The sequence below is a fragment of the Tenrec ecaudatus genome, chromosome 9, assembly GCF_050624435.1.
Source record: "Tenrec ecaudatus isolate mTenEca1 chromosome 9, mTenEca1.hap1, whole genome shotgun sequence".
Lineage (NCBI taxonomy): Eukaryota > Metazoa > Chordata > Mammalia > Afrosoricida > Tenrecidae > Tenrec > Tenrec ecaudatus.
Window position 1 is genome coordinate 11,091,998 of NC_134538.1, and position 13,124 is coordinate 11,105,121.

At 43.2% G+C, this 13,124-nt stretch overlaps 1 pseudogene; it reads right to left on the reverse strand.

Moving 5' to 3' along the window:
• Positions 1-9,180: 9,180 nt before the first annotated feature.
• LOC142457081 (uridine-cytidine kinase 1 pseudogene) lies at positions 9,181-10,793 on the reverse strand (annotated as a pseudogene).
• Positions 10,794-13,124: the final 2,331 nt, after the last annotated feature.

The following is a 13,124-nucleotide window of genomic DNA, read 5'->3' on the forward strand; positions in this document are numbered from 1 at the left end:
TTGTCATATATTGATGGATTGCATTTTGCTCCTGATGGAAACTAAACCACCATTCTAGGGTCATCTTGGTGGTTACTCAGAGTTTATAGACCAAGATAGACAAGGAAGAAAGACCTGGAAGTCTACTTCTGGAAATCAGCCAATGAAACCTTTATGGGATAGCAACCAAACTTTGTCTGATACAGTGTTGGAAGAAGAGCCCCTTGGGCTGTTGGACAGTCAAATGACACATCGCCACCATGATAGACTCACACTTGACAATCACCCTGAGATGAAGTAGGACCCAGCAACATTTAGGATGTTACGCACCAAGTTGCCAAGGCTCATAGCTGACTTGAAAGCAATGAACAAATAAACACTGGGACATCACTACTCACTCCAGTCACTACTCAGAGTGGTTAAAAATTCAAACAAAAATTAGTCTCTATTATTCTATTTACTCTGTTCCCTTCCTGAATGCGCATGCGTATACACACACACGCACACACAGACACATATGTACACCCCTTACATGGGATGCCTTTTTCTGACTTCGATGATAAACATCCATGTTTAATTTGGTTTGTTTAGCCTGCGTACATTTTTAAATGGGCATATGTCTGTTTGGAGCTGTGGAGCAAATACTGATTTGCCTCTTTGAAATTCTTGAGCACTATTATAATAAACTAATGGGAAGCTAATGTAATTCCTCCAGCCCAGTCCATATATGTGTAGGTAGAGGCAACCATATGCATATTATACACGGACTTCAGTATAACTGGGCAGTTTATCTTGAATAATTCATTGTCTGTGGAACTGGTAATTGGAATTAAATTTAAGCTCCGTCTTAGCAGCCCTGAACAGTATTTGAAAATAGAAACCTGAACACATCAATCTGTGGTTTCCTCCCAATATGTCATCAGGCATGTCCATTGGCAAGCTGCATAAGCAACGGTGTCATAGCGTAGGACAACCGAAACACTGACAGGTACTTCCAGGCACAGCACTGATGAGGTCAAATATCCCTAAACCTGCCTTGTTTGCTGATCTTTTCATCGGATTCAACTTGACTATGGCCATAGCACATGACTCCCCGACAGTATGTGACAGCATGTGACAGCAAAGTATTTGATTTTTTTACCACATGATATTTCAGGTCTCTTTCAGCCTTGCATAACTTCTTGCAGTGTTTTATAGAAAAGAGAACAAGCTGTTAATTGTTCATTGTATTTGCACTGCCTCTTTGGGGTCTCAGCTGATTTCCGAGTCAGGGAGTGAGTTTCCCATGCTGAGGGTCACAGGTCACAGAACTCTCAGTGATGCTGAGGACGTGGCTCAGGGAAGGGAAAACAAATAAAAATCAAATACACTCACAGGGAGATGTCAGAGGCTCTTGGAAAATGTGAGCACCTTCTTTTCATCGCTTTCTGAGTTACATCCCATCAATTACAGAAGTGCCATCTTGTATTAGAAAAGAGAAGTTAAATACGGTACATGTTATCAATTTTTACTTGGACTATGCCTTCAAATTCTTTTCATTCTAACCCGATTATAAGCTCTTTGAAGAAGCCATTTTAATAAGCTCACCAGACATCCCTATATACTTCAACCAAGTCTTTATTTTTGGTCATTTATTTATACAATTTGAAACTTAAACCACCCAAAAATTAAAAATGCATTTTCATTAAATGCTCATTAACATTGCGATTATTTTTAATTTAAATTCCTTTTGATGTTGATATTTTTAATTGTTTAGGAATACAACAGATCTCCTCTTGGCTCAAAATTGAGTCAATATGCTGATGTTTCATGATCATAACTTCCATCTTACCAAAAGTCAGAATGTTCCCATTACTGACAAGTCGCTTCTGACTCACAGCCACCCCATGTGTTACACAGGTGAACTAGGTCATAGGATTTTCTCAGCTGTAATTACGACAGAAGCGGACTGCTGAGATATTCTTATTAGATATTGCTGGTAGTTTGCAATCACTAACATTTAGGTGAGTAGACTAGTACAAACCATAAAGTCATCTGAGCTCCGTTGACTTTTTCCCTTGAACCGGTTAATCTCTCTAATGCTGAAGGTCGATGTCCCCCAGTCTTGAATGCTCCCCACTCTGATCTCACCAGGGTTTGATTTTCCTTATCCCCTCTGCCGACCCTGACCACTCTGACTCATGTAACTCCCCTCTTCCCTGGACTGATTGCTTTCAATATACCATTTTTTAAGTCGTGCTATTTTGTATCTGCCTTACCCCAAAGAATATGAAATCCATAGCAGAGGGGATGTAGCTCTCTTCACCCCTAGACTGTCTTATCCAAGAGGGTGTCAGAGCATACTAACTGCTAAATAACTACTAGTGAATGGTGTTCATGAACCTTTCAAGATTCACCACAAATAAAATCCCCAGAGCTTATTTTCTAATGCAATGGGAAGGGTGGGGTGAGTGTGCTTTGTATGGACCTGAAGTGGTACGATTGTCCAGAATGCAATTATGCAGGTTGTGAACGTTCCGGTGCTATTTTCAGCCCCATTGCTGAAGCATCGCAAGACAGATAGCAGCCTCACTTCATTCAGGTCCTCAACTAAGGTCACTTTCAAGTATGGACTGGACAATAAAAGATAGTTTCCGACGTTCTACGATGAGCTTAGGTCACTAAGCGTTCAGGGGGAATGTTTAAAGACAGAGTATAATTATCTAGTTTAGAAGTAGAATGTTCAAGGTCATTACCACTCCCCTATGGAAAGGTCTCAAATGCCCTGAGTATTATGACGTCCACTGTATTTTTCACGTCCCGTGCGGTTTTCTCACTGGCCTCTGTCCTACCACTGGGGGTGTAAGGACCTTTTTCAAAAGTACTCTCTCTATTTAGTTAGAGATCTCCTGAGAGTGCCATGCAAATGTAAAATAGAATGATTGAGCTGGGAAGAATGGAACAAAAACTGTCTTCTGTGACCCATTCAGAACACAGAGAGCACCTGGATGAAGACGATGTCAATAGCAAACATACGCTCATTGCCAGTGGAGCAAGTTGAGCATAAAGAATAAACTCAAGAACTCTTGCTTTGGGTAATGGAAGACTTTTATATTCAGAATATGTACTGATATTTACTTATACTTACATTTATTAATGCATTTCCTCACACATGCGAACGTGTTTGATGGTTTCAAATCAACAGCTTGCCTCTCCCTGCCTTCTTGCTGGCCTCGGAAATACAGAAAGAGCAATACCAGCTGAGTAAACAAGATGATATAAGGACTGATTGAGTGTGAAACGCATCTCACGATTTAGGGAGGTCGGGATGCATGACCATAAGCTGGAATGTATACAGAGCACTTGAACTTCTGTCCCAGGACTCACCCACCAGGGCTTTGGTGGTACATTCCTCCCATTTTTGAGGTATGCTGTGCTTTTGAAGACTTCAGGCATTCTGCCTGATATGGAATTGTGGTCCTATCACTTCTTGGTCATAGGACCTTTATCAGTCACCAAAGCCCTCTTGCTTTAATTTTGTGAATTGGGTATTATAGCTCCCGCTCCAATGGGGAGACGTGATTGAAGCATCCAACAAGTGCAACTCTTAGAACAGGGCCTAGCACATCCTAAATACTCATGAGAAGTTATCTGCTCTTCTGTTCCTCTATGTAAATAATACTTGAAAAAAACAGCAATGCTTGCTGAGCAATTGTAAGTTGTGGGGTTTACAATAATAATAATAATAAGTTGTGAAATGTCATGGGCGAATAAAACAGTGGAAAACAGATATCAATGACTTGTTTAAGAATTCCATAGCTGAAAAAAAAAGAATTCCATAGCTGAAAACACAATGGAAATTAGCAGAGGTTATAGGCCAGTTGCTTTTCTATTTCCCTTTTTCTAATGTGATATAGTCATATATTGGTAGGCCTATTCTAGCCTATTCTAATCAAACAGCTTTTCCCCGATGGGTCTGGATAACGTAATTTCAGGGAGGGCATGGGGGGAGGGGATACTGATAGGATTATATGATTCAGTTAGGAGTGGTGATTAAAAGAGGTCATTGTGATGGTAAAATTTGGAACTAAAATGTGGGGATTGGTCAGTTTTGTCATACTACTGATTTATAAAATGAACCATTTCAGCAGCAGCAGGGGCACCTTACTATCATCAGGAAAAAAGGAACCAGGAGTTCAGTATGTCCTTTAGGTCTTGAACTTCTTAGATCCAGAAGACAGAAAATGGTGACATCGGAGCAATGGCAAAGAGACAGCAGCAGCAAACAGCAGGAGAGAGAGCAGCACTGGATGGAGGTTGGATGACGACTTACACACAGAGTGAATAAAGCAGAGTATACTTGTGCAGGAGGCTCACCTGTGGAGGGGGGAGGGACTCCATGCATTTAATCAAGGAGACTAAGTTTGCTGACACACGGAGCAAAGCACCTGCAGGTTGAGATTTTATTTTTCTCTAAAATGGGTGAGGTATAAACTTATTTGACCTTATGCAGGAAAAAGAATACTAGTGCCCCCCAGCAAAGTAATTAAAAACTTTAACTATAACTTATATTCCAGGATAAAGTGGGGGCATCTGCTTTTGTAGCCCTTGGATTATCCAAATGCCGCCTGAGGACTGTATCACCCACATCGGGACACACTGACGCAGAAGGAAAGAGGAACGTTCACAAGTTATAGGAGGAACCTGTTCATGTAAAAGCTAATATAGTCAATACATCATTGTGTGGTGATGCTGGCTTTTCAATGATTATGAAATGGTTAAGAATTAACCCAATTCGATGTTATCATTTACCCAAAATCATGTGCTCACTAATCAAAGGTTGTATCAACTCTTAACCATGTCCCTGAAACTCAGCTTAGCACTTTGAAAACACACCGCATGTGCTCAGAGGAGCAACACTGTGCAGACTCCAACTGGCATTGCTCAAGAGTGTACTGCAAGACCAATAACTACCATAACTGCCAGGACTCTAAATGTTGGTTCATAGTGGTAGGATTCATTAGCAATCCAGTCTTTTAATCTTTATCTATGTGACAAAGATCAGGTGCCTCTAATCATTGCATATTGATTGTGAACTTGTATTTTATCTAAATGTCACTCTACAACCAGCCAAGGGAGCTTGGAAAGTTTGATCCAAGTGATCCAACTCCAAGAGGACAACTGGGAAGTGTAAGAACCAGAATGGTATACTAAGGCTTTGTAGGCATACAATTAAACTCGGGACACTTAATCATGGCAATGAATCATGAGAAGGTGGCATTTACCTACTTGAGCCACAAGGTCAAGATCTATGAGCCAGGACCTCAGATTGAGAGGATGAGATAGAAACTTCAAGGCTCTCTGCCAGGAACTGCCCCGCTAGAACTCAGGAACTGAAAGCACAGACTCACAGTTACCAGGAACCTGGAACCCCACTAAGGCCCACTACAACAGACAGAGGTCAGCGATAACAGTTGCCATGTACATTGAGCCATGGTCTTCTGTAACAGATATATGATGTGAAGAATGGTTATTTGAATAATAATACTTTATACATGCCTAATCCTCCATGTTTTCAAATACCTGTTTTATATCATTAGATACTCTATGGGAGGGCCGGGTTGGTGGGGGGCAGGTGGGGGTGTACAGAAGGGTTGATGATTCACAGTCAAAAGGTGAATTTGCTCAGAGATAAGATCAGGACTTGAACTTTCTAATGAGAGTTCAATCATTTGTTCATTCATTATTCCTCTCCCTCAAGTGATTTAAATTTAGGTAGCCTTGTACTCAAGGCGTTAGTTTGCCTGGCCTTCCTATATCTGAGTTGGTAGACAAGGAACCACTAGGTAGGAGCAGAGTCATTATGTCTCAAGAATCGAGGCAAAAATGAATAGGTTTCCGAGCCTACCATATTTTTTCAGGCTTATCTCTATTTTTTGCTGACAAATTCTTTTTAAATTCGGTAAACCCTATAGCTGGTCAATCTACTTGCAGATCTGAGTATGCAATTTGAGTACCTGAGCATCGTTTGCCTTATAAATACGTTGGGACATCTTAAAACTTCAGAAAGGATGACCCAAGGCAGCCCCTCCCCCCTAAATAAACAATGTAAATGAAAAGGGCTGTCCACTGAGTTTATATAAGTGACATAAAATGTTCTGTTGTTGTTAGAATTCTGTAGGCATCATGCTCCTCTAGTAAAATGATATATGGAGCAATCGTCTGGTAGGGGCTGATGGGATGTAAATGAAACTAATTAAGGAAATGTCAAACATAATTAATAAAACAGGTTTAAGTTGCAAAAGCCCTGTCAGCAGAATGAATGGGGAAGAGCAGTGTTCACCCATTGTTGGGTGCCCCTTCTCCCCTCTCCCCTACCCTCTCCAGGCTTTATTTAGCACCGTTCAATTAGATCCTGGAAAGCTACTTGAAGCTCACTTTTCTACCTCACCTCCTCTTAGCTTGATCCCACGGAGAGGGAGGAATATAAATTTGCCTGTCGGCCTGCAGCTTGGAAAAAATTAATTGCCAAGTCCTCGTCTTTCCCAAGTACTACAGGACATTAACATAACCAATTTGCTTGAACTCCTCCCTGGCTGCCTAATAGAGCATCTGACCAGCTGATAAAGCCAGGATGTTGCTGACGCTACCTTGTTATGATTAGCATTTTCATAATATCCAAATATTACAGTGGCATGTTTCATGGACTCCATTTATTATGGATAAGAACAAAAAAGGGGGGGGTTCAGAAATAACAAAGCGGGTGAGAGACCTATAATTATAGCAAGCAAATTAAGGTATGCGGCAGAGTCACTTACATTTGCCTAGGAGTAATGATGCTCGGGACCTTTTCCTTCCCCCAGGACTAGAAAAATAATGGATCCCCTCGCAGCTGCAGATGGGGTAGGAGAAGGCTGTCATCAGGACAATGTTTACATAAGTTAGGCCGGGCATGTGGCTGGGAGGCCTGCCTGGAGTGCTCCAGTCTGCTCCAATCATGTCAGCCACTGAAGCAGAAGTTGTGCAAATCCACCACTCATCCCTAGGAAGGGTGGGCAACCAGTGTGGGGGCTTGAAAGAGGAACTTTGGTTGAAAGTCAACAACTGCATTCGTGAGGGGCATTTCAAACCTCTTCAGTTCTCAGACAAGGGTGATAACCTTGAAAAACAGAGGCCAATCCCTTTTAAGTGGAGAGGTCAAGATGAAATGTGCTTTTTGTTAACCTACAGACCTACATCCAGCCCCCTTCTTAGGTTATTTCAATGCAATTGATGTAAGCTCACACACATACATGCATGCACTTACACACCAAGCTGTACGGTTCTTGAAGTCACTAAACAAATATTAATCAAGCCATCGTGGAGCAAGGGATTATCCTTTGGGCTGTTATCTGAAAGGTCAGCAGTTTGAACTCACTGACAGCTTGGGGAGAAAGATGAGCCTATCTCTTAAAGATTTATAAGAATTGGACTACTAACTGAAAGGCAAGGGGTTCAAACTTACCAGCCACTCCACAGAGAGGCCTGTGAGGCCTTCTACTCCTGCAAAGACTCACAGCCTCTCAACCCCTCAAGATGTTACTGTCATGGAAACCAGCTTGATGGCTGTGCGTTAACTAGGCACAGTAGGAGAGAGGAGGGGTGGAAGCACAGAGTTCTTGTGCTCCAAAAGTTTAGAGACTCGATTTTCAACTCTCAATTTCTGTTTCAATTTTCAAATGAATCAACACAAGCGTCATAGATTCTATTTTCAAGCAGATTGGCCTTACACAATTCCTTTAGAATAGTTACACTGGGGCTTGATTTTGTTTTCTACCCAATTAGATACATTTTAAATGTAGCAGTAAGCTAAGGACACTGGCAACATCTGAAGTAATTTTTCCCCTACTGAGAAAGGGAAGCACAGTGAACCTAAGATACCACTTCCTGCCACAAAGCAAGGGAATGTCCTGTCATTGTGGAGTCAGATGGGAAGAATGCATAAAGCAGCTTGAAGGACTGCACTCTGGTGGCATAAACGGTTATAAAATTGGATGCCAACCAATAGATTTGAAGTTTGAACCTACCTAGTGATTCAGAAAGAGATAACATTTGCTATCTGCTTTTATAAAGATGATAGCCCTAAATGGCCTATGGTGACATTCTACCGTCACAGAGATCCACTGTTCGTGGGAATCAACTCCATGGCAATCAACAACAACAATGGATTATAACAGAGCAAACTTTAAAAAGCCAAGCAAATAAGAGGGAGAGTCTCACAAAATGGAGAGAGAGAGAGAGAGAGAGAGAGAGAACATCAACAGATGTTAAATGATTCAATAGGTTTGTTCACCTTTTTTTTTTTTCAGCATTAACATTTGATTCTTGCTCCAAAAGGGCACAATGAGTTTGACAGCTCCTACATAGCTGGCTCAGAAACCATGTAAGGAGCTGGCAACTGAAAGATCAAAAGTGCCTTTGCGGCTGGCTGAGTGTGTGTTGGGGGTGGGGGTGGGGGGTAGAAAAGGATATCAGAGGACCCCACCCAAGGGCGACGCGACTGTGGTGTGATGTGTGCAGGGCACTTACTCCAACCTCTACTACCTAGCCAGTCCCTTGGCCAAGCTGCGCCAGTGACAGCACCTGGTGCCCAGGTGTCCTTGGCCTTGCAGGGCTGCTCTCTTATGCGCACACTGCCCCTCCCAGCTAGGCTCAGGCTGTTGGGCTTCTCAGCCCTGTGTCGCCCTGGCTCACCCTCTGGAGGAGTCTGGAGACCGAGCTGATGGTTACACGGTGAGGCGTAGAAGACAATCGAATCTGGCTCTGTGGCGTAGTGGATAGCGCATTGGACTTCTAGACCGAAGACAATCGAGAACATCCGGGTGGTAGCTCCTCAAACTCTGGGTTCAGTGCTTCCTGCTTGTGCGCTCACTGGGTCTTGCGGGGCACCTCGTCCTCATTGCCGGAGCTGCCTGCCTGGCAGCTGTTTCCATGTGTACAAAACCACGTGCCTTACATTCCTTTGCGGAGGCAAGCTGACTGGGCGAACCATGCATTCTGGGGCACCGCTCAGAGACCTAGAGATGTGGAAACTCCGTAATAAGCATGAGGAGGTAGGTGTGCATCCAGGATGCCCTGCCACCACCTCTGGGTGACATCCCCCTGTAGCGAAGAAATGGTGGCCAATATTTGCACGGCAGGTAGGCATCTCTGAATCCCGGCTATTCACAGGTCTATAGGGAGGGCCTGCCCAGGAGGCTGAGGGGGCCTCAGGCTCTGGATCCTCAGTGGGGTCTGCTGCTGGACTCCAAGTGGGATCGTTTGCCAGAGGTAAGCACCCCAGAGTGGTCCCCAGGGTCAGAAAATGTCTTCTTGCAGTTCTGCCCATTGGACCCTGCTCGGTGCCACTTGCAGATGTCACCATTCAGGATGTCCTGGATGTGCTGCACAGTCAGGTTGATGGCAACCATGTTGTCCACCCCTTGCGGGATGATCACATCCGCGTATTTCTTCATCGGCAGGCAGAACTCCTCAAAGGCTGGCTTGAAAAATGTGGTGTACTGGGTCAGAATCTGCTCCAGGTCTCTCCCCCGCTGCACATCCCGAAGAACTCGTCGGGACAGCCGCACATCCGAGTCGGTGTCCACAAAGAGGCGCAGGTGGAACATGTCCCGTATCTCCTGGCTGTAGAAGAACAGAATGCCATCAAAGAGAACGACATCGGCTGGGTAGACCACCGTTGTCTCCAGTAACCTGGAGCGGGTCACAAAATCATAGGTGGGGACCTTCACGGTTTTGCCCTCTACGATGCTTTTCAGAGTCTGGTGCATCAAGTCGTTATCAAACGCATCTGGGTGGTCGAAATTGTACTGTCCCTTTAAGGCCTTGGCCTTCTGTTCGGCAGTCAGGACCTTATAGAACCTGTCTTGGCTTAAGATGACCAACTTCCGCTGCCGGTGGTCTACTTCATTCTGCCCCAGCAACTCCATGATCGCACACGGTCGACTTCCCGCTCGCTGTGACGCCGCTCACCCTGATCAGGAAGGGCCGTTGGTGAGGGCAGTCTGCTTCCAGCGCAGCTGCCGCACTCTCGCCTCGTCCAGCGAGGCCATCTCCGAATCTGCTTTTCTGCTTCCCCAGACCAGCCAGCTGGCCCGCCTCTCGCGCAAAAGTCGGCGAGGACCCCGGCAACTACCACTTTTGGTCGCTGTCCTTGTTCAACCTTTTTTGATGTTGTTTGGAAATTCCTAAAACAAAAATTTGGGGGGAAGGAGGAAGAAATCCTTTCACTTCTGAATGATGGAAGATAATTAGTGATGTGATTTGGTGACATATCAGGGCAAGTTATGCAGAGTTCATTTCAATTTAATCTGAAGAAGTGTATAAAGCCTCGATTAAAATGCTAAGGGTTGAGATAAACATCATTCTCAACACTTCTTTTTTTATTGATTTTATTATAAATAGGAATTTTTTAATGTTCCCCAAATTAGTACAAAATATAAGGAATAGTAGTATGAATCATGCAAAACAAAAGCAGAGGACAATGCCGTTGTCTTATGAATTTCTGCTATGGGCAGGACCCATCAAGTTGGCTCAAACTCACAGTGACACTGTGTACAACAGAAAGAACAACTGCCTGGCCCTGTGCCAGCTTCACAATTATTTGTTGAGCCTGCAGCCAGTGTGTCAGTCCATCACATCGAGAATCTACCTCTTTTCTGCTGATCTTCAAACTGACCCGGTATGATGTTATTTTCCCGAACTCTGGCAGTGCAGTGGTTATGTGTTGGGCTGTGATCCATAAAGTTCACAGTTCGAAATGAGGAACCACTCTTTGAGAGGACAGGATTTTCCATTCCCGTAGACAGTGGCAGCCTTGGAAACTCACAGGGCAGTTCTGCCCTGCCCTTTAGGGCATTATGAGTTGGCATCAACTCAATGCTGGTGAGTACGTCTCTGGAGCCCTGGCGGTGGGTTATGTTGTGGGCTGTAAACTGCAAAGACAGCATTGTGAATACGTGCAAGAAAGATGAAGCTTTCTATTCCCATACAGAGTCACAGGCTCAGAAACACACAGGCGCAGTATTCTGCCGTATGGGATCCTTATGCGTCTGTATCAACTTGATGGCATTGAGTGGTGTGTGTGTGTGTGTGTGTGTGTGTGTGTGTGTGTGTTTGTTGGTGGTAGTGTCTCCTGATAGAATGTTCAAAATATACGAGGTGAACTCTGACCATCCTTGCTTCTATGGAGCATGGCGACTTTCCATCTTCTCAGATACATTTGTATGGCTTTCTTACAAGTCCATGGTACTTTCCATATGCTTCACCAGCACCATGATTCAAAGGCACTCCTTCTTTATTCATTGTCCAGCTTTCACAAACATATGGTGTAACTGAAAATGCCATGGCTGGGTTCAAGTGCACCTTAGTCCTTAAAGTGACACCTTCACTCCAACACCTTACAAAACTCTTTTGCAGAAGATATGTCCAATACTATATGTCTTCTGTTTTTTTATGCTTCTTTCATGACTGTTGCTTGTGAATCAAATTAAAATGAAATTCTAAATTAAAATGAAATCATAAATAATTTCAATCCTTTCTCTGCTTATCATGATGTCATCTATTGGTTTAATGATGAGCATTTTTTATTTTGAGTAAAATAGGAAGTTTTAATAATAAGAAAAACGGAAAGGTTAGAGGTTCAAGTCCACACAGAGCTTCCTCAGGGAAAAGATTACAAAGCCCAGTAATCTATTTTCAAAGCTCAAACATTGAACACCCTATGTAGCCCTGCTCTAATTTGACACATGGCAAAACTAGATATTTAAGGTTGGAAGTCCATTATGAATCTCTTCCCAATGGCACCCTTTTCCCTCTTTCCTCAGAGGTAATCAATATTCTTTATTGAGTCAGGATCCACTCAATGGTAGGGAGCTTGTTATTGCCTGATTTTAACATCTATGTGTGACTTTAAACACTATATTGCCTACATCTTAACTTCATATTATTGTAATTATATGCATAATTTGTTGTCTCTTTTTAAATATCAAAATACAGCCATTTTTGACTCGCTTAACTGTTGTCCTATCTTCTGTTGTATTAATGTCATTGTTGTTGTTAGGTGCCGTTGAGTCTGTTCTGACCCATAGCAACCCTCTGTACAAAAAGGCAAGATATCACTTGTTCTGTGCTGTGTTAGGCCAGGTTGACAAATTTAGAAGAACTCATATATATGTAAGGAAGATCTTTATATCAAGAAGTAATGGTATATCAGGAAAACATCCCAGCCCTGATCCTGTCCATAACTCTGATACTAGTCCATAAGTTCTTCTTCGGATTCACAAAGCCACATGCAGTGATGCAGAATGCAGGAACATCAGGAGCTGGTGGGGGCAAAGTCTTGTGGATCCAATGGTAGTGGATAAATCTAGTGTTCTGGCAGCCCTCAGGGTCAGCAAGCAGGAACGTGAAGGCAGAGAGAAGCATGATGCTTTTTTTTTTCAAGGCTCAATCTTCTGATAGCATGTCCCAAATACATGAGACACCATCAAGCCATCCTCACTTTAATTTTGTGGCACACAACAAACATTGGATGACCCTGATAAAAATGGGAACTCCAGGAAACTACATAGTTCTCCTGCTTGGACCATGCAAGGTCCTATTTTCGATCTCATGAACTTGTTTCAATTTTCTCCAGATTCAACCTGCCCTTACATATGAGCAATTGATAATCTGTTCCACAGTTGGCCCCTTACCTGGTTTCAGCTGCTGATATGCTCTTCTCTCGCTTCTCTTCCCAGCAAACTAAATTACTACCATGGATTCAATTCTGCCTCATAGCAACTCTATAGGACAGGTTGGAACCACCCCTTATGGGTTACCAACACTGTAACTCTTTATGGGAGTAGAAAGTCTCGTCTCTCTCTCATGAACTGTTAACTTTGTGGTTAGCAGGCCAACACATAACCACTATGCCACTAGGGCTCCTGTCTCTTCCCTCATAGATAGCCTACTTTACATCTGTGCATTCCATCTGCTGAGGTCCATCCAAATAGTCCCTTTGTGTTTTGAGAAAAAAGGTATTTGCGATGAAGAAGTCATTGTTCCTGCCAAGTCCTATCATGAGAGTTTCATCTTCTCTTCTATCACTAAGGCCATATTTGTCAACTACTCTTTCTTCCTCATCG